General features: G+C 32.4%; 2 long non-coding RNA genes across 2 annotated transcripts; one reads left to right on the top strand and one right to left on the bottom strand.

Moving 5' to 3' along the window:
• Nucleotides 1-7,149: 7,149 nt before the first annotated feature.
• LOC143258228 (uncharacterized) lies at nucleotides 7,150-9,853 on the bottom strand. The gene is made up of 2 exons (XR_013032216.1): nucleotides 9,238-9,853; nucleotides 7,150-7,514 (listed from the first exon to the last, which is right to left on the bottom strand). It is a non-coding gene; the product is annotated as an uncharacterized LOC143258228 (long non-coding RNA).
• Nucleotides 9,854-12,429: 2,576 nt separating this feature from the next.
• Nucleotides 12,430-14,101, top strand: LOC143258227 (uncharacterized). Its single transcript, XR_013032215.1, has 2 exons — nucleotides 12,430-12,487; nucleotides 13,908-14,101. It is a non-coding gene; the product is annotated as an uncharacterized LOC143258227 (long non-coding RNA).
• Nucleotides 14,102-21,937: the final 7,836 nt, after the last annotated feature.

Genomic DNA, 21,937 nt, shown 5'->3' with positions numbered 1-21,937 from the left:
ACAAAATCTAAATTGAAAAGTATAGGAAGTCGTTTAGTATTTTTTTATGTTTATAATAATGAAAAATGAATAGAAGTGTTACAGTGTAGTGATTAACCACAGACAACACATACACTTTCTTAACTAACTCTACACTTTCCCGTTAGGAAATTATTTTAAAACATATAAAGCTGAACTCTAAATAAAGCCAGACCTCGAACTAAAATTATTGGTAAATAATGGAAATTGTTTTTTGATTCTCTTGAATGAATTACCTGGTAAAGAAGTTTGATAATAATTGTAAGTTAGAATTTGTTTAAAATTGATGTTATTATTTTGTCACATATAAACTAATGTTTAATCAGCATAAATCATTATAGTTTGTTGTTAATATTTGGATGTGGGTTTAATTGTAAAAAGGCCCGGCATGGCCAAGCGTGTTAAGGCGTGCGACTCGTAATCTGAGGGTCGCGGGTTCTCATTCCGGTCACGCCAAACATGTTCGCCCTTCCAGCCGTGGGGGCGTTATAATGGTACGGTCAATCCCACTATTCGTTGGTTAAAGAGTAGCCCAAGAGTTGGCGGTGGGTTGTGATGACTAGCTGCCTTTCCTCTAGTCTTACACTAGCACAGATAGCCCTCGAATAGCTTTGTGCCAAATTCCAAAACAAACAAAAACAATTGATTGTAAAAAAACAAAAACATTTTAGCAAAATGTAAAACACAATATGTAATTCTCATTAAGAACGCCCTCTGTTAGAAAGTTATAATTCCCGTCTCATGAAGCTTGCTGACCCTTTCAACCATAGAAGCGTTAAAATAGCGGGTTAATCCTAAAAGTTGTAAATAAAAAAGTTACCAACAGTTGGCGATGGATGGCGATGACTGTCCGCCTTTCTTCTGATCTCACGCAGGTAACTTCGGGACGGCCAAAGCAGGTAATTCTCGTGTAGCATTGTGGGAAATTTAAAGTGAAACAAAGAAACAAACATCGTGTCTACATTATCTCTGAAAGAAAAATCATCTATGCAGCCTGTATACTTTTGGTGAAATCAAAGAAATGTCTCTATAGACACTTGTGTGGTGTTTTCTAATGTAAAATAACTGAGTAGGGGCTATTATACCATTCATCCAGGTTCGTTTGTTCTAATGTTACACTACGTGTGTTCCAAACGACTTATTTATATACAAACTATATGTGTTAATCCATTATATGTAAACTGAGTGGGTTCGAGTAGTTTTTGACAATTTACATGGTACTATCCCTTCCACGCTAGTCACACAACTGCATTTCTACTTACAGTTTTGAAGTTATTCCACCACAACATGAGCCACGTTAACAGAAATTTGTCACATGTAAATAACAACTAATCACACACAGTTTCCTATTTGATCAGTGTGTGTCTCTCTGCATTTTATATAATACTCTAATTTGATTCTTGACGTCAACTGTTACTGGAATCATTCTGATTGGTTGTGAGGTTCTAAGAACAGTGCATCTCATTAAAAATACGTCTCTAATATTTGAGTTTTAGCACCATAATCTAATTGCATGTTTACACTCCAATAAAACGTAGTAGAAGAACTTTATAATTTAACAATCCTGAGTAATATAACTTTTATATATATTGTTTGATAGTGTTTGTATCTAATAGTAATTATACTAAATATTATACAAAGTAGAGAACTTAAGTATTTGTTTGAATAATTCTTATTATAATGTGGTCAGAAACTAATATTTTGGTCACTCTTCACAAATCAGTAATTAACCACATGCATGGTAGCTTTAACAATGAAGGTCCTACTTTCTTTTTTTATTAAGTTAAAAAACACCATCAAGGATGAGAAAATTGTCAATATAAGATAACTTTTATTGTTAAACGGTATTTAGAAAAATGAAAATTTTATCTTTGAAAAATCATACACTAGATGTCGTGCGGTTATTTTAATGGTTTTTGTGTCCCGGTGATAGATGGTGAAACTGTTTCTACTGTAAATTTCTACTTCCGTGACATATCTATAGCTTGTAATATGTGGAATTCATCAGATTGTACTAAGTTTTGAAGTTTTATTTTTGGCTTCATTTAAAGTAAAATTTCACTAACTTCATTAATATTTATTTTAACAGATCGGAGATATGAAGACTGCAACAATTATTATACTTTTGATGTTTATAACACTGTTGGATATAACTCCAGGTGAAATTTTAAATTGTTTAAAGTTGAATTCACACAAACAGTTTGAAAGGTATGATAGAAATATCAATTATAAGTTACGTTTGAGTTTATCTTATAAGAAACTTTAATCATTTTTAATTCTACTTTATTTTCGATATACTATAAAGAATCTGATGTATTTACTCAGTACGTTGAACAAAATTGAAACCTCTATCAAGGTGCTGATTGCTGAGTCATTTTTTGTTTTTTCTTAGAATTCTCTTTCCAAAATGAAGGTGCATCTTCCACGACGTAGTGTCTTAATTTGCTTAAAATACTGGATATGGTGTACTAGCTAGCCAACAGAGTGTTAACTTGACGTGTTAGTATGGAGAATGTTTATGTAATTTTAGGGAAGAAGTGGGAAGTACATTGTGATACATGTAATCGTAGTGTTGTAATTAAACGAGAAAAGCATTAGCTTTAAATATATGACTTAAATTTTACATAAGATATTCTCCTGAAGACAAGAAAATAGATTGGTTTATAGATTAATAGTAAGAGGTTTTGCTGAGAAACCAAATTAATTAATGAAAGTATTAAATATGATTATTTCGTCACGTGTTACGTAACATCGTTATTTAAACTTGGTATTGAACATACGTTTTACAGTTTTATAAACCTAATGTTTAGTTGCTAGACTTCACAAGTATAAAAATAGTGACGAATAAAAAATCACTGAAAATTGTCACCAACGATATGTTTTCTAATAATGTCGTTTATTTTCTTGACTGAAGCTGTGAGGACTTGTCGAGATGGTATCGAATGTACAATAAATTTTAGTTACTGTAATGTTCGTTTGACATACTGTTGTCAAATTGTTGATTTAAATTATGCATCAGTTGTTGACTCGATGGGTTTTCGATTACTTGTCAGTAATGGAAGTTACTGAGAAAGTTGTGTTGGAAATGAAAGTATAGGAATTGGAAGTGTAGAAAGCAGGAGGTTTAATGTGCAAGAGAAAACGACTAACACTTGCTGAGGATAACTGAGTATTTATATGGAATTTCATTAACAATAAAAACAAAATAAATAATACAAATAATTTCTGTGTGTCCTTCTTGTTAAACACAAAGATGACAAAGATTTATCATAGTTAAAACACCCAAGTATTAAGTTCTCAATTATACCTGTTTCTCAACGGAAAGTAAATCTGTGTGTGTGTGTGTAAATAGAATATTAATGAAGAAGAGTTAGGTGAAATAAAACAATATCAAATGGATGGACTGTGTTAAAAACAAGAAATCGAAACATCTAATTAATAGCAGTTTGTTATAACGAAAACAAATCCTAAACAAAAATAAAAACCATGTACAAATTGAGAGGATTCCAGAGTAAACACTATAATGTGGGATATAAAATGTACACTCGATTTTTGAGGTGACTATGGAAGTAGGACTCGCATTACGGTGGGGATACACCATCTGTCTTAACCTCCACATACCAGTCTCACATAAAGCAATAGAGGTGTGTTAATAGAAATTAAATCGTTTTACTTTTAATATTGTCTTCGTAATACATTAGCTAAATTCTAAAGCAGCTAACTCAACGCTTTCAGATAGTTCCATATGGCACAGAGGTATGTTTAAGAGCTTAGAACATTAAAATCCGGTGTATTTTCCCCAGTGAACACAACACAAAGAACAATGTGACCTTGTTCTCATGACAAACAAAGTCACAAGATATTCATACTGTTCTATCATTTCAGAGAAATGAAATATTCTGTCGTTCAAATTTATTGTTAAGAAGTTGTTTAGAACCCGTGAATATGAGATATATCATATGATTCAGACGTCTTAGTTATAATGTTAGAAACCTTAATCGCACGTAACGTTGCACTTCGATTTTATACATTTGACTTCAACCTTGGTTAAGTCAAAGAAAAGATTCCGATTAATTAAAACAACCTAAATTGTAAGTAAAAAGAATTTAATAACGACTTAATACATGGGAAAGAAAATATTAAAAAAGGACAGCAACAGCGAAAACAGAAAAAAACACACTTCATAACAAAAATAAATATTTATTGCATTATTACACTAGGTGACGCTGTTTTAACGTTTGTAACTCGTAATGAAATTTATTTCATCATTAAATTCATCTCTAAACTTTATTTTCTAAAATAGGTTATCAAGTTGTTATGGTAACCCTATTTGATACAAACGTAACGTAGGACCCCAGGTTTCGAGAGTAACATGTTCCTCATAGTTTCATGAGAGGAAGACATCATAGTACAAAATAAAATCATGTTCCAATGGAAAACAAAGAAAATTTATATCACATTCACGAAATAATTTTCTATACTGTCAACTGTTATAATTAAAACGTAAATACAATGTAGCATTATCGTAGAAAATATCATTAGTGATTAAATAAATTATTAACTTTATCTTGAAAATAACTTAAGTTATATCACAGACAAACATCAATGTAAAAATATGTCCCAACTTATATCTATTATCAAACAACAAGTTATATACAAGGAGATAATAAGAATTACCCCTCAAAAAATCTTAGTATGTTGTGTTGAAAATTCAATAATTTTTATATCTTCTTGTTCTTTTGTCCATAAAAAAGTAAAGTATAATTAAAGAAAAAGTGAAAACTTTACAGATGAAGACTATCTTCTCGCTGTACTGGAAAGTGTCATCCTGTCGCGAAATGCGATCAAGACCAAAGCAAAGTAATTTGTTACATCTCATACTTTCTTTCATGAACTGATGAACTATGTAAAACAAGTTTCTAATATCATTGTTCAGAATTTGAAGAAACTCGGATTTACAAATTTTTAAATAAAAAAATACATAAAACTAAAACGAGAAATAAAAGATACTTGTAATATATAAAATACAGAAGATATCTGAAACGATGAAGGTATAACTGGCAGACTGCCAAGAATTATTCGACTTTTCTGAACAGCCATATGTTCAAACGACATGAAGAGAGAAATGGCTATTTTTTTGTGAAATTCGTGGTGTGAAGACTATGGAAATATTAATCATTATCATAATGTATTTTTATAGTGGACATCGTAACAGGGAATATGTTTTATGTTTAATTTTTAATGAGATAAAGACGAGTATACATGTATCAAGATTAATGGCTTTTTCCACAATGTCTATTATCTGTCGACCAAAACAAAATGTCTGCCTCTAAGTGTCGTAGTTCACGAAACAGTGTACTCAACATAGTTGTTTCTCTGGCACCGTCTTCCGTTACATCTTGGACTACTTTCAATTACCTAAAGAGTGGGATTTAACTGTCACTTTCCTAGCGTATTCCAACTTTCATACTGCGAATGGTAATTTTGAGTGAACGTTATTCAATATATTATTGTATGTTGTCCCATTAATCATTCTTTTGTACTTGCGTACAATATATTCAACTGTATAGTTTTTATCGTAACTAAAAGAAAATAAATTACAATACTAAAAAGGAAATTTTATGAAACATAGGACTTATAATGTGCGAGTGTTAACAAGTTGGTCACGTAAATCGTGAACTTAACATATCCTTCGAAAGTTTAAAACATTTTTAAAATGTCTGGTGTTACAGTTTTTCACCAATAATTTAAGTGGCTTCCTTATTAACTTTCATCAGTGTTTTTTTGTCATTTAAAATATTTCTTCACTTCTACCAAAAGTTAGGTCTCTAAAGACCAATAACTTTGGTGTGAAATCCATTTTTTGTCATTTAGTTGCCACAAAATCCAATTCCTTCAGAATATAATAAAAACAACCAATGTTTATACTCGTTTTTACTCGTGTGTTGAGTCACTTTTCTTGAACCCTGACTTGATCATTTCCCTTGTTTCAAGACACTTGACATCATGTTGTTATTCTTTACATAATGATCTAAAAATTAGTTGAAATTTGTCTTCAACTTGAGACTGTGACATCTAAAAATTTCTCTTAATCAATAAACTCTGAGCTAGTGTCAGCAAAACATAAAACCTTTTCACCATTTTCCAGAAAGTGTACTTTGTATAGTTTCACCTTTTCCAAGAATTACGTAATTGCTCTACGAAAAACTGCTTCAGTGAAATTACTTCAATATTGATTCTCACAATACTTTCAACTGTAGCCCCATTAAGTGAGTTGAGGAGCTTTAATGTACTTTTGTTTTGTGCAGAAAGTCCATGTATTTTGTGTAACTGACATCAGCAGCACGAACATGATTTGTGATTTTCAAGTCGTTAAATTTTGTTACATTTCACTGTTGTTGTTGTTTATGTTGAAGTATGGTTAAACACAAACGTTTACTTGCTATTATTTTTTTTAAAACAGCTATACCAAAGTTTTCAAAGAGCTTCTCATGGGACGATAATATCCGGAGTTTTATTGCAAACAAAGAAATCATCAGACAGACCAATGTGGTTTTCTTCTAACAATAAAAAAAGTCTTCAGATATTGATACTGTTCTGACATATCAGAGAAATGAAACATTCAGTCGTTCAACATTTTTGATATAAGAAGACAAAAAAACTCTTCAGAACCAGTAAATATTAGAAATATCATCATGTGAGTCAGGCATCTTTGTTGTAATGTTAAAATTCTATATAACCTTAATTGTGTAGAGTACATATGGTATAGTTTGATTTCATTTGTTTTACTCAGTTATAAAGAAATAATGTTAAATACTTTTATGTAGAATACATATCGATTCAGCAATTATTCATTTCAATTTCGACGTCAACCTCACGTTATGTTGAAAGAAAACATGCCGATTAATCAAAAGTACATAAGAAGGTTTCTCGTCAACGGGATCCGAACCACAAATTCTCGAATATATAGTTCTGAGAAAGTTAGCCAGAAGGCAAGTAATTATCACATTATCTGTAAAAAGCTAACTAATATTTACTATTAAAATATTCGGTTTCATAACGTGTTTCAAACTGCTTGCCAATCTCTTAGTGTACACTTACGTAATGATTCTAAATACTTTTAAAGACAGACACTTGATTTATAAGAGGCTTCGAATTCATTTACCTCCGTTGAGAAACTGGTACAATTGAGAACGTACAATGTTAAAATTCAGGTTTCTATCCATCATGAGGTCCCAAAAACACCATTGACAGCTGTGTGCTTAATAAAAAAAAATTATTTCTATTGTATATATTTATTGATAATGACATTCCAAGTGAAAACTTTGGTATTATCAGTGTTATTCGCCATCTCTTTTATCACAACTTTCCACCAGCGAATCTATCTCCTAATCCAGGACGAAGTCGAACACCAGAAAAACAACAACAGGTAGGAGAAACATCACAGCAAGTATAATATCCTATACATGCGATGACCTCTCGGCAAGTCTCCACAGCTTCTCTCACAAAAGAAAAGTCACATCATTAGAAGACATATTACTGATAATATTTTAAAATTAGTTTTTCGTCACTATTTATTTATTTGTGAAACCTAACCAATAAACATTATGTTTAAAAAATTCTTAACATTATGTCATTTCCAAGTTTAACCAGTGATGTTACAGAACACATCAGAAAATATGATCATATTTAACAGTTACATTAATATGTTTATTTCGTCAATAAAAAGCTTCCATCTTTAATTTTTAAACCAATATACTTTGTTTTCAAGATAGTATCTCGTGTAAAATTTCAGTCATATATTTTAAGCTAATGCTATTCATCAAGTTTAATTATAATACCATGATTACGTGTATAAAACTCTACTTTCAATTGCTTGACCAAAGGTACATAAAATCCTCTGTACAGACATGTTAAGGTAATCTCTATTGGCTAGCTAGCAACTAAATACCGCATTTTACGCTTTGTAGGACGACACATCATAGAAGACGCACAATAATTCGGAAAAACAATTCTGACAAAAGAAAAAATTCCTCAGCAACCAACATCTTGATTCAGCCTTGAATATTTTTTAACCTGATTAGTACATACATCATATACTCCACAGTATATCGACAATACTAATTAAATTGAATGTTTTATGCTATTGAAATTACTTGTAACGGGTAAGTAATGAGATTACGATGTGTATGAGAGGCAGATTTATGTAGATACTAAGGTAGCCTCTTGCCTTAACCAATCACTTTTGTCTTGGACGATGTATGGGGTAATTTAAGGTATTTTTACAGAAGTAACAGTGCGTCTTACATGGCATAAATTACGGTATACTGTTCTTACATCTGTAAATTATGTGTTATGAGAAACAAGTCCACAACACATCTATCATCTAGCAGCTGTCCTAATAATGTAAATATTATTTTATACAGTCGTTATTTAACAACAAACACATCTGAAACAATTATCTGTTATTTTATTGTTAATATTTCTTACTTTTAGTTTTATATTCAGTTGCAGCAATAGAGAGAATTTCAATTAAAATATTTACTTTAAATGTTATTAGGAGAGATGTTATAAAAGAGCATGGTTGTGTAATCCTGGGTTTGTGTATCATACATAAAATCATTTTGAAATAATTTAAATTTTCACGTTGAATTGCTGTAAATTATATAGTCTTCAAAAGAAGTATATTATTTTATTACATTCTTTCATTAGAAACGTAGATAATATTTGAATTTGTATATACACATATTTGTTATAAACTATTTTATTTGTATTAAACATTATGTAACAAACCACCATGAGAAACAAAAAATAAACATTGTAATAGGTTTTGAAAAAATAACGAAATGTCGGGAAATGTCAAACTGTAAACTGAAAACAAAAACACGTCGTGGGACAGCTCAAAAAGGGTTCGGGCCTGGCATGGCCTAGCGCGTTCAGGCGTGCGCTTCGTAATCTGAGGGTCGCGGGTTCGCGCCCGAGTCGCGCCAAACATGCTCGCCCTCCCAGCCGTGGGGGCGTTTTAATGTGACGGTCAATCCCACTATTCGTTGGTAAAAGAGTAGCCCAAGAGTTGGCGGTGGGTGGTGATGACTAGCTGCCTTCCCTCTAGTCTTACACTGCTACATTAGGGACGGCTAGCACAGATAGCCCTTGAGTTGCTTTGTGCGAAATTCCAAAACAAACAAACAAACAAAAGGGGTCACCCCGAGAGTTTACCCATTTAATGTTTTGCACGGTCGGCTCCACAGGCGCTCGTTGGTCTCCAAAGGAAAAGTCTCCTTTGTCCAGCGTTGCCACATATCGCCCAGGTGTTGTGGATACTCTACTTGGCTACATCCCACGGTAGTGTTGAGGTCGTCAATTGCCGCTAGGGGTAGCGAGGCTGCAGACACTACTAAACGGATGGAGCGCTGAAGAACAGAGTGCATAGCCATACCGACAGAGTACGGGCACACACACACAAATGGAACACTCCTACACTACACACAAGCTATAAAACACTCGAACAAAGTCCCCGGACTTAACACGCTACAGCACAAGGTGAAACAAAAATACACAAACTCCCGTATCGGAAACCAGGAAAGACGGCAACAAAACAACGAACCACCGACACCAAACCGAAGTTCCCTTACAAGAAATATGACGAGGGACCGTCACACAATCAACAACTTCTAGAACGTTTTATTGGAGTGTAAATATACAGTTAAACTACGATCCTGATACACTACTATTATAGTTGTATTTTTAATGAGATGCATAGTTATAAGAACATCACAACCAATCAGAATGCTTCTAATAACAGCTATGCAGAGAGATACGCACTGAACCAATAGCACACTGTAAGTGATAATTTGTTATTTACATGTAAAACATTTTTGTTAACATGACTCATGTAGTTAGAAATAACTTTGAAACTGCAATTGGAAATGAAATTGTGTGATAAGGGATGAATGGATAATACCACGTAAATAATGAAAAACTAATTCAACCATCAGACACACAGTTTATACATAATGGATATACACAAATAATTTATGTATCAAAAATTCGTCTGGAAGACACTTAGTTACAAGGTAATATATTCAAAAAATTAAGTATCATTTTCCATTATTTACCAATAATTTAAGTTTGAGATCCAGCAATATTGATAGTTTGACTCAATACGTCTTGAAATAGCCTCCTAAAGTGTATAGCTAGATGTGTTTTCTTGGGTTCATCACTACATTCTAAAACTGCTATGTGTCTTTCATCATTAGGTACATAAAATAAATACTAAATAACTTCCTCTCCTGTACAATTTCGACTTTGTCTATGGTTCAACTTTTAGACAGTTCTACAGTATAGGATTCTAAATAGAATAACACCAGAAAAATGTGTCGTTATATCATAGTGTAAGAATATGTCTTGTAGGTAATAACTGGTCCATAATTATGTTGTAGATACTCCTCTTCGAGCGACGTTTACTAAAATACCAGACCACTTCCTGTACTTGTTTGGTTTGTTTGTTTTGGAATTAAGCACAAAGCTATACAATGGATTTCCTTGGTCCTTCCCACAATGGTATCGAAACCCGGTTTTTAGCAGTGCTTTCTGTACTTAAACACATTAATTCAGTTTCAAGTTCCGGCGTTAACAGAATTACATGTAAGATGCTATGTAATCAAACTGAGAAACTTAGTATTCGTGTCATAATAATACAATACCCAGGCAACCAACTATCAAACGTAACACTATCCTTGGTTCAGTAAATGCAAAGTTACTAATCTTTTCAAATTTATTTCACGCCTATTTATGTGCAATGTATTTTGTAATGTAATATGTTCGGGTAAAATTTAAAAACTATTATAACCAATCCATATTTAGCAATAATTTCGATATACTAATAGTCTTTACACAAGTTTAGGTAAATGTTTCATATACACAAATAGATAACAGACAGACTGACTTTACAACAATATTAAGATGACTTCTAAAAATTTTTCAAATGTATTAAATTTCAAACGAGTTATAGTTATTCAATATATAATCGTATGTTCTTGTTTTTTACCCTGTTTATATTCTTTGTGTACGGGCTATTCAAGTATATAGTTTTTGTTATAGTTAAATTTCAATAAATGTAGAACACAAATCCTGTGTACAATGAAGATAATTATGTCAAGGTTATAAAAGCCGAAACATCAACACTTTCCTACATATATGTCACATAGACAAGTGACCGCTTGTACTGTCTTCTGTGAATTGTGCCCTCACAGCCTCCTTCAGGTTTTTCAGCTGTGTACACTAGGTAGCAGAAACATTACAATAAACAAAATGTCTTGAACATATAATGCCATCTCGGCATTATATACATGGAACTTCATATCACTTATCGTATAGAAATATAAAGTGAAAAGTGATATATAATATAAATTATCACTTTCCCCAAATCAAGGAACATAACTAACAGTTCAGTGAAACAGTTTCAATCAGTTATAAAAACTGAATCAATACCATGAACAAAAAAAATTATTTTTGGTAAATGTTAAATTTATATGCTCAACATTTGTACAGCTACAAACTTCTCAAAATCAAACAAAATGACTTGTTTTATTTTTGAGAAGTTTGTAGCTGTACAAATCAACTGTGGCAACAAGAGAAATCGAACCATCAAAGTAAACCTCAGAAAAAAGCATTGGCTTTCCAAGAATCAAATGAATGTTTTTGAAATGCTTAGATATCTTCAGTATGGAAATTATATTGTATAAAGTATTTAGGTGAGATACCGTCATAAAACATTATCAACTGATGATTATATTATAGTCAAAACTAATTAAATATGATTCTCTTCTTTGTTCATAAAGACAGGTAACGCATATTGGGAAAATGATATAAATCTTTAATGTAGGTTAAAAACACATAGAATTAAAAGTCCATTCTTTAAATTTATAATCTCTCAGTTTTAATATCACGTTTATTTGTAAAAGTTCTCTTGAATTTAGTAAAATACTTAATAAAATCATTTTATTAGGGCTTTGTTTTACGTGATCATCTGGTTTACATGCGTAAAGTAGAAATTATAAGTTTCTTAAAATTCCCTACCCAGTGTTTGAATTCATTTACCCTTTATTACATTAAAAACTATACCGCTGATAGATATTGTTATAAATTGAATTTTTTTTATTGTTCAAAAATCATACATAAGACGTCGAGCAGTTATTACAAAGATTATTGTCCCTGTAATAGATCGTGAACCTGTTTCTGCTATAACTTTCTTCTTCCGTGCATAAAAAGAACTGTTGTTCTGATATATCTGTTGCTACGAAAATATAGAATTGATGGGTTGTACTAACATTTGATGTTTTATTTTAAGCTTCGTTAAAAGTTACATTTCACTAATTACATTAATATTGATTTTAACAGATCGGAAAAATGAAAACTACAACAATTATACTTTTGATGTTTATAACACTGTTGGAAGCAACTCCAGGTGAGATTATAAATTCTTTAAACCTGAATTCACATACACAGTTTATCTGTTATGATAGAAATTACAAGTTACGTTTGTCTTTATTTTTCAAAACCTATTACAATGTTTATTTCTTGTTTCTCATGGAGGTTTGTTACATAATATTTAATAAAAATAAAATAGTTTATAACAAATATGTGTAGATACAAATTCAAATATTATCTACGTTTCTAATGAAAGAATGTAATAAAATAATATACTTCTGTTGAAGACTATATAATTTACAGCAATTCAACGTGAAAATTTAAATTATTTCAAAATGATTTTACGTATGATACAGCAACCTAGGATTACACAACCATACTCTTTTATAACATCTCTCCTAATAACATTTAAAGTAAATATTTTAATTGAAATTCTCTCTATTGCTACAGCTGAATATAAAACAGAAAGTAAGAAATATTAACAATAAAATGACAAATAATTGTTTCAGATGTGTTTGTTGTTAAATAACGACTGTATAAAATAATATTTACATTAATAGGACAGCTGTTAGATGATAGATGTGTTGTGTACTTGTTTTTTATTACACATAATCTTCAGTTATAAGAACAATATACCGTAATTTATGTATGTAAGACGCACTTTTATTTTTGTAAAAATACCTTAAATAATCCCCATACATCTTTCAAGACAAAAGTGATGGGTTAAGGCAAGAGGCTACCTTAATATCTACACAAATCTGCCTCTCATACACATCGTAATCTCATTAATTACCCGTTTCAAGTAATTTCAATAGCATAAAACATTCAATTTAATTAGTATTGTCGATATACTGTGGGGTATATGATGTATGTACTAATTAGGTTAAAAATATTCAAGGCTGAATCAAGATGTTGGTTGCTGAGCAATTCTTTTCTTTTGTCAGAATTGTTTTTTCGAATTATTGTGCGTCTTCTATGATGTATCGTCCTAAAAAGCGTAAAATACGGTAATTAGTATGCTAGCTAGCCAATAGAGATTACCTTAACATCTCTGTTCTGAGGATGTTATGTACCTTTGGAAATTGAAAGTAGAGTTTTATACACGTAATCATGGTGTTACAATTAAATTTGATGAATAGCATTAGCTTAAAAGATATGACTGAAATTTTACATGAGATACTATCTTGAAAACAAAGTATATTGGTTTAAAAATTAAAGGTGGAAGGTTTTATTGACGAAATAAACAAATTAATGTAACTGTTAAATATGATCATATTTTATGATGTATTTTGTAATATCACTGGTTAAACTTGGTAATGACATAACGTAAAGAATTTTTTAAACATAATGTTTATTGGTTAGGTTTCACAAATAAATAAATAGTGACGAAAAACTAATTTTAAAATATTATCAGTAATATGTCTTCTAATGATGTGACTTTTCTTTTGTGAGAAAAGCTGTGGAGAATTGCCGAGATGGCATCGTATGTACAGGATATTATACTTGCTGTGATGTTCCTCCTACCTATTGTTGTTTTTCTGGTGGTCGATTTCGTCCTGGATTAAGAGATAGATTCGCTGGTGGAAAGTTGTGACAAAAGAGATGGCGAAAAACACTGACAATATCAGAGTTTTCACTTGGAATGTCATTATCAATAAATATATACAATAGAAATAATTTAGGTGTTTGTTATTAAATACATAGCTGTCAACGGTGTTTTTGGGACCTCATGATGGATAGAAACCTGAATTCAAACATTATAAGTTCTCAATTGTACCAGTTTCTCAACCGAGGTAAACGAATTTGATGCCTCTTATAAACCAAGTAGCTGTCTTGAAACACGTTATTAAACCGAATATTTTAAGAGTAACTATTAGTTAGCTTTTACATATAATGTGATAATTGCTTTCCTTCTGGCTAACTTTCTCAGAACTATATATTCGAGAATTTATGGTTCGGATCCCGTTGACCAAAAAACCAGCTTATGTAGTTTCATTAATCGGCATGTTTTCTTTGAACATAACGTGAGGTTGACGTCGAAATTGAAATGAAAATTTGCTGAATCGATATGTATTCTAAATAAAAGTATTTAACATTATTTCTTTATAACTGAGTAAAATAAATAAAATCAAACTATACCATTTGTATTGTACACAATAAAGATTATCTAGGATTTTAACATTATAACAAAGATGCCTGATTCACATGATGATATTTCTAATATTCACTGGTTCTGAAGAGTTTTTTGTCTTACATCAAAAAAGTTGAACGAGAGAATGTTTCATTTCTCTGATATGCCAGTCAAAATATAAATATCTGAAGACTTTCTTTATTGTAAGAACAAAACCACATTGGTCTGTCTGATGATTTCTTTGTTTGCAATAAAACCCCGGATATTATCGTCCCATGAGGAGCTATTTGAAGACTTAGGTGTAGCTGTTTTAAATAATAATAGCAAATAAAACGTTTGTGTTTAACCATACTTTAACATATAACGACAATAGTGAAGCGTAACGATATTTAACGACTTAAAAAATCACAAATCATGTTCGTGCTGCTGATCTCAGTTACACAAAATATACATGGACTTTCTACACAAAACAGAACTACATTAAAGCTCCAAAACTCACTTAATGGGGCTACAGTGGAAAATCTTGTAAGAATCAATATTGAAGTAATTTTACTGAAGCAGTTTATCGTAGAGCATTTACGTAATTCTTGGAGAAGGTGAAACTATACAAAGTACACTTTCTGGAAAATGGTGAAAAGGTTTTATGTTTTGCTAACATTATCTCAGAGTTTATTGATTAAGAGAGATATTAGATGTCACAACCTCAAGTTAAAGACAAATTTCAACTGATTTTTAGATCATAATGTGTAGAATAACAACATGATGTCAAGTGTCTTGGAACAAAAAAAATCATCAAGTCCAGGTAGAAAAAAAGTGACGCAACACACGAGACAAAACGAGTATAAACATTTTTTTTTATTATGTTCTGAGAGAAATGAATTTTGTGGTAACTAAATGACCTAAAAAATGGATTTCACACCAAAGTTTTTCGTCTTAGAACAATATGCTATTAAAGTGAAAAATCTCTTTAGAGACCTAACTTTTGGTATAAGTAACGAAATATTTTGAATAACAAAAAAAACACTGAAGAAAGGGAAAGAGGAAGCCACTTAAATTATTTGTGAAAAAGTGTAACACCAGAAAATAAAAAAAAAATTAAACTTTTGAAGGATATGTTAATTTCACTCTTTACGTGACGAACTTGTTAACACTCTCACAGTATAAGTCCTAAGTTTCATAAAATTTCCTTCCCAATATTTTCATTTGTTTAATTTTAGTTACATTAAAAAACTATACAGCTGAATATATTGTACGCAAGTACAAAAAATTATTAATGGGACAACATACAATTATATATTGAATAACTTTCACTGAAAATTTTTATTCGCAGTATGAAAGTTTGAGTACGCTACGAGAGTGACAGTTGAATCCCACTCTTTGGGTAATTGAGAGTAGTCCAAGATTTAACGGAAGACGGTGCCAGAGAAACAGCTATGTTGAGTTCACTGTTTCGTGGACTACGATACTTAGCAACTGACATTTTGTTTAGGTCGACAGATAATAGGCATTGTGGAAAAAACCTTTTAGTCTTCTTACATGTATACTCGTCTTTATCTTATTAAAAATTAAACATAAAACATATTACCTGTTACGATGTCCGCTATAAAAATACATTATGATAATGATTAATATTTCCATAGTCTTCAAACCAGGAATTTCATAAAAAAAGTAGCCATTTCTCTCTTCATGTCGCTTGAACACGAAGCTGTTCAGAAAAGTCTAATAATTCTTGGCAGTCTGCCAGTATTACATTCATCGTTTCAAATGTCTTCAGTACTTTATATATTACAAGTATCTTTAATTTCTCGTTTTAGTTTTATGTATTTTTTATTATAAAAATTTGTAAATCCGAGTCTCTTCAAATTCTGAACAATGATATTGGAAACTTGTTTTACATAGTTCATCAGTTCATGAAAGAAAGTATGAGATATAACAAATTACTTCGCCCTAGTCTTGATCGCATTTCGCGACAGGATGACACTTACCAGTAAAGTGAGAAAACAGTCTTCATCTGTAAAGTTTTCACTTTTTCTTTAATTATACTTTACTTTTTATGGACAAAAAAACAAGAAGATATAAAAATTATTGAATTTTCAACACAACATACTAAGGTATGTTGAGGTGTAATTCTTATTTTCTCCTTGTATTTAATTTGTTGATTGGGACATTTTTTACATTGATATTTGTCTGTGATATAACTTAAATTATTCTCAAGCTAATGTTAATAATTTATTTAATCACTAATCATATTTTCTACGGATAATGCTACACTGTATTTATATTTTAATTCTAACAGTTGACAGTATAGAACATTATTTCGTGAATGTGATATAAATTTTCTTTGTTTTCCAATAAATATCTTAAACCGTAAAAATATCTTAAGACTTTATTTGTTTGTCATGAGAACAAGGCCACATTGGTCTGTCTGCTCTGTTAAACAGGGAATAATACACAGGATTTAAATACAATAACTTCCTAAACTTACCTCTATACCATTGGGTCAATGTAAAGGCTATGAATTAGCTGTTTTAGAAGTTAGCTTCATGAATTACGAAGACAATATTAAAAGTGAAACGATTGTGTTCAACCTTACCTTAACACTTAGCGACAATAACAAAACTTAATGACTTGGAAATCAAAAAGGTTTGGACGAAGACAAATTATTTTGATATAACGTTTTCTGTTTATGGGAAAAAAAACATTAAAGCTATTTTCTACCGTCCCTAATATTTAATTCCTCATCAGCAATAAAGCCAGTCAGTAGCACCTTACCATCCAGAATTCATATAGAACGATTCACGAGAAACAAGAAATGTACAATCATTATTTGTTTTCCTACAGTAAAGAGTTTCTTTAATTTAAATAAAAACCTTTTGCAGTCCTGGTTACACTGTAACTTAATAAAAAAACGTTTTTTCAGGATTTTTTAGGATGTTTATTGAACGACAAGTGGTGAATTTGGTCTTGAAATTTTATTAGAAATATAAAACAAATATAAATATATAATGTGATGTGTATGAAGAGTCTCCGATTTGTAATTTATGAAAGAAGAGATATGTGAATTTTAAAATATAATGATATATGTATATTATGAAAAATATAGACGACAATTTCCCCAAAGCTACTCAAGGGCTATCTGTGCTAGCCGTCCCTAATTTAGCAGTGTAAGACAAGAGGGAAGGCAGCTAGTCATCACCACACACCGCCAACTCTTGGACAACTCTTTTACAAACGAATAGTGGGATTGACCGTCACGTTATAACGCCCCCACGGCTGGGTGGGCGAGCATGTTTTTTTGGCGCGACGGGAATCCAAACCCGCGACCCTCAGATTACGAGTCGCACGCCTTAACACGCTTGGCCATGACAATGTCTCTTTCCTGGTACGAATAACATTGTAACATTCTCAATCTGGTGACAGTCAAGAAGTCTTTTAAACGCTTTTTGATTCAAAAACATGGCTTTGATATCCACAGTTGGCACAGCAACAACAAAAAGTAATTTGATAAAGTGTCTAAATTATTTGTGGTGACTGGAATTAATGCAGACAGGCGGCTTTAGGGTAGCCTTCTTGGCTCAATTGGCTGCTCTATTGGGGCTACCGTCAACGAAGTACCAGTGTCATGTGTTATCAACAAGTGTTGTGGACATTGAATTTGATGCTGGTGTTTAGGTATAGTGTTCACGAAACCGTGGCATTGTTTCAGTGTCTTTGTTTGAAATTGTACTGCTTTCCGTAGGTGGCTTCATAGGGGGAGGTTAATGGGTATCAAAATTCTTTTTTTATTATGTCTTACTTTTTTATTTTATTCAGAAGGAACCAAAGACATTTACTGGCTCTCCAAAGTCAGTCCAAAATCTTTTACTGTGGGGACGTATTGGTGGAAATATCCACATCTAAACACAGCAAACTCCTTTTAAAGGCGATTAAAGATACACCTATGGAGGTTACACCTCATGCTACGTTGAATTCGTCAAGAGGAGATATTGTTGAGAGGTATTTGAAGAATATCCTCAACTCGGAGATTCTTCCTGGTTTTTCCACTCACAGAGTTTCTGCAGTAAGGCGAATCACCAATCGCAAAGATAGAATTACGATGCCTACAGATGTCCTCATTTTAACTTTTACATAACTGCGTCCACTTGTTATCATCTAGGAAGGTTATCTTAATTCCAAGGCACGGGAATACATTCACAACACTCTCAAATGTTTCCGGTGTCAACGGTTCTGTCAATCGAAGACATCATTTCTTAGTTTCTTGGTGTGTGCTTGTTGCGGTGGCGAAAACCACAATGCCTATGAGTGTGAAACGTACCTTCATTGCGCGATTTATAATGGCTTACACCCCTCCTACTTTCCTTCTTGTGCAAAATGATTGGAAGAGAATGAGGTGCAGCATTTGAAAACGATTCAAAACATAACTTACCCAGAGGGTCGAACGTTGCTGCCCACCACTTTATCTCAGTCGTATACTACTGTGCTTCGTTTTACTACCACACTGGGAGTGCACACGGATCTCCATGTGCTTTGAAAATAATCGTTTTCAAACTATATGAAAAGTCTTTTAAACTCCGTGGTTAAAAATCTTGATGAATCATCGTAACCACCCATCCTGTCCCTAACGTTCATTCCAGGATCACAAGGATCCACTTCCTTTGGTTCCGGGTACGGGAATTTCCTGAGGTATATCTTCTTCTCTCGACCCAAGATACAAAACGATCATTCCTTCACGTCCTCGGTCGCTAGAATTCTCTTCCAAAGAAAAGACCTCCCCAATCAGCCCAGGACAGGATCCATGCTGGTCCACAGACCTCCCTCGAATAAATAAAATGAAGAAAAACGACGTGTCGTAAACAGAAGGGCTCTCTACACAAATTCGCATACAGATAATTAAAATATGATCACTTTGAAACAACGGAACTGTTCAAGTTTACGTTCTAATCTGGATCACATTAAAGCACTGATTGCTTTGTACCATCCTGCATGTGTTTCCTTGGAGGAAGCATTTCAGAAACCTGCCGATGCAGTCGCCTTTCGGCAGTTTTCTTTTTGCATAAATGACAGGTTGTGTGATGGACTAGTGCATGGAGGTGTTGCACTGTTGATTGATCAGCGTGTTTCCTCCAAATCCTTTTCACTCAACACACCCTTGAAGCCCGTACCCGTCGTTGTTACCATCACTGTTTGTTCTCTTTATCTGTCGACAAGAAAGGTCTATGTTCAAGCAGATCTTTGTGTCTCATTGAACAGTTGCCGTCACCTTTTTTAATCCTGGGGAAATTTGATGAACGTAATCTTCTCTAGGGAAGTGTTGATATTTGTGGGAGGTGTCTTTTTGTAGAGCGTATGCTACCTGATCACAACCTTTCTTATACGTATTTTGATTAACCTAATCAGTGCTTTACTTCTATTCATCTCATAATTTGCTCCTCTTCATTATTTCCCCACTTTTCATGAATGGTTGACAATAAATCACGAGTCAGTGATTATTTTCCTATAATTTCCAGAAAGAGTTGCTGAGATCGATGCCACCTGACCAGCGTGCCCTGGTGGAAGCTGGATCTAGCTAACTGGCCCTCTTTCATTGCTCTTGTAGAACTTGATCCTGTCTGTAAGCCTTCAATAGACGACTGCGAGGCAGCAGTGACAATCTGTATTATACAAGCAGTTGCTCAATCTATTCCTACAATCTCGACAAGTGATCATTCCAAATATTTTTATAGTGAACTACTTGATCTATAACAGGCTTTAAATTCATTTACCTTCGTTGAGAAACTGGCAACATCGAGAACTTTTAATATAAGAATTCATGTTTTGATCCCTCCTGTGGTATCTACAAACCATTGTCAGATTTGTGCTTAATAACAAACAAACACAGGTATTATTTCTATTATATATGCTTATTGACAATGAAATTATGTGTGAAAACTCTAGTATTCTCAGTGTTATTCATTTTCTCTTTTATCCAAACGTTCTACCACAAATCCTTTTCTTATCCGTTACCAAACCAACAGCAATGAAACAACAATAGGAAGGAGGAACATCACAACAAATTTATATTCCTCTACATACGATCCCATCTCGACAAGTCCCACACAGCTTCACTCACAGCTTCATGATAATATATTAAAAAGATTTTTACTCGCTATTTATCTATTTGTGAAGCCTAACCAATAAACATTATGTTTATGAAACTCTTAACATTACATCATTGGCAATTTCTACCAATGATGTTGAAGATCACGTCACAAAATAGAATTATATTTAACACCTACATTAATTTGTTTTATTGTAAGTAAAACCTCTTATTATTAATCTATAAACCAATCTACTTTCTTGTTTTCAGGATAGTATCTTATGGAAAATGTCAGTCATATATTTTAAGCTAATGCTATTCGTCAAGATTAATTATAACACAAAGATAACGTGAATGAAAATCTATTTTCCTTTGCTTCACCAAACGTACATAAAAATCTTCTTTGCAAACACATTAAAGTAATCTTCTGTAGGCTAGCTGAAACTGTAAACACTGTACCTTACGCTTTTCAATACATTTTTAAGAAAGAAAAAACAAAACAAACTGACACAGTAACCAGCAAATTAAACCAGGCTTGATTTTTTTATAATAATTTGCTCAGTTAATAGACCATATACCCTACACTTTGTAGACTATATAACTAAAATTGAAGGTTTTATACTACTGAAAGTCTAATCACTCTCAGTTTCGTATTAACTCAGTGTGTGTTTTTCTGCATGCCCCGAAAAATACTGTAATTTGATTCTAGACGTCAACTGTTACTGGAATCTACTGACAGGTTGTGATGTTCTTAGAAGTACGCATCTCATTAAAATACAACTATAATAGTCGAGTATCAGGATCATAGTCTAATTGTATGTTTACACTCCAATAAAACTCCAATATTTTTAAATAGCCTCCTAAAGGGTACTTTTAGAGTTAGTTAATAAAGTATATGTGTTTTCTGTGGTTAACCATTACACCGTAACACTGCTATACATTTTTCATCATTAAATACATAAAATCAAACACTAAACGACTTCCTATTCTTCACAATTTAGATTCTGATTATAGTTCCGACTTTTAGACAGTTGAACTGCATAGGATTCTAAAGAAACTAACACCAGAAAAACACATCGTTATATCACAGTGTAAGTTTGTTTGTTTGTTTTTTTAATTTGCACAATGCTACTCGAGGACTATCTGTGCTAGCCGTCCCTAACTTAGTAGTGTAAGACCAAGACCAAAGGGAAGGCAACTAGTCATCACCACCCACCGCCAACTCTTGAGCTACTCTTTTACCAATGAATAGTGGGATGACCGTCACATTATAACGCCCC

Source organism: Tachypleus tridentatus, chromosome 7 (genome assembly GCF_004210375.1).
Source record: "Tachypleus tridentatus isolate NWPU-2018 chromosome 7, ASM421037v1, whole genome shotgun sequence".
NCBI lineage: Eukaryota > Metazoa > Arthropoda > Merostomata > Xiphosura > Limulidae > Tachypleus > Tachypleus tridentatus.
Note: the sequence above shows the minus strand (reverse complement) of the source record. Positions and strands in the feature narration are given on the sequence as shown.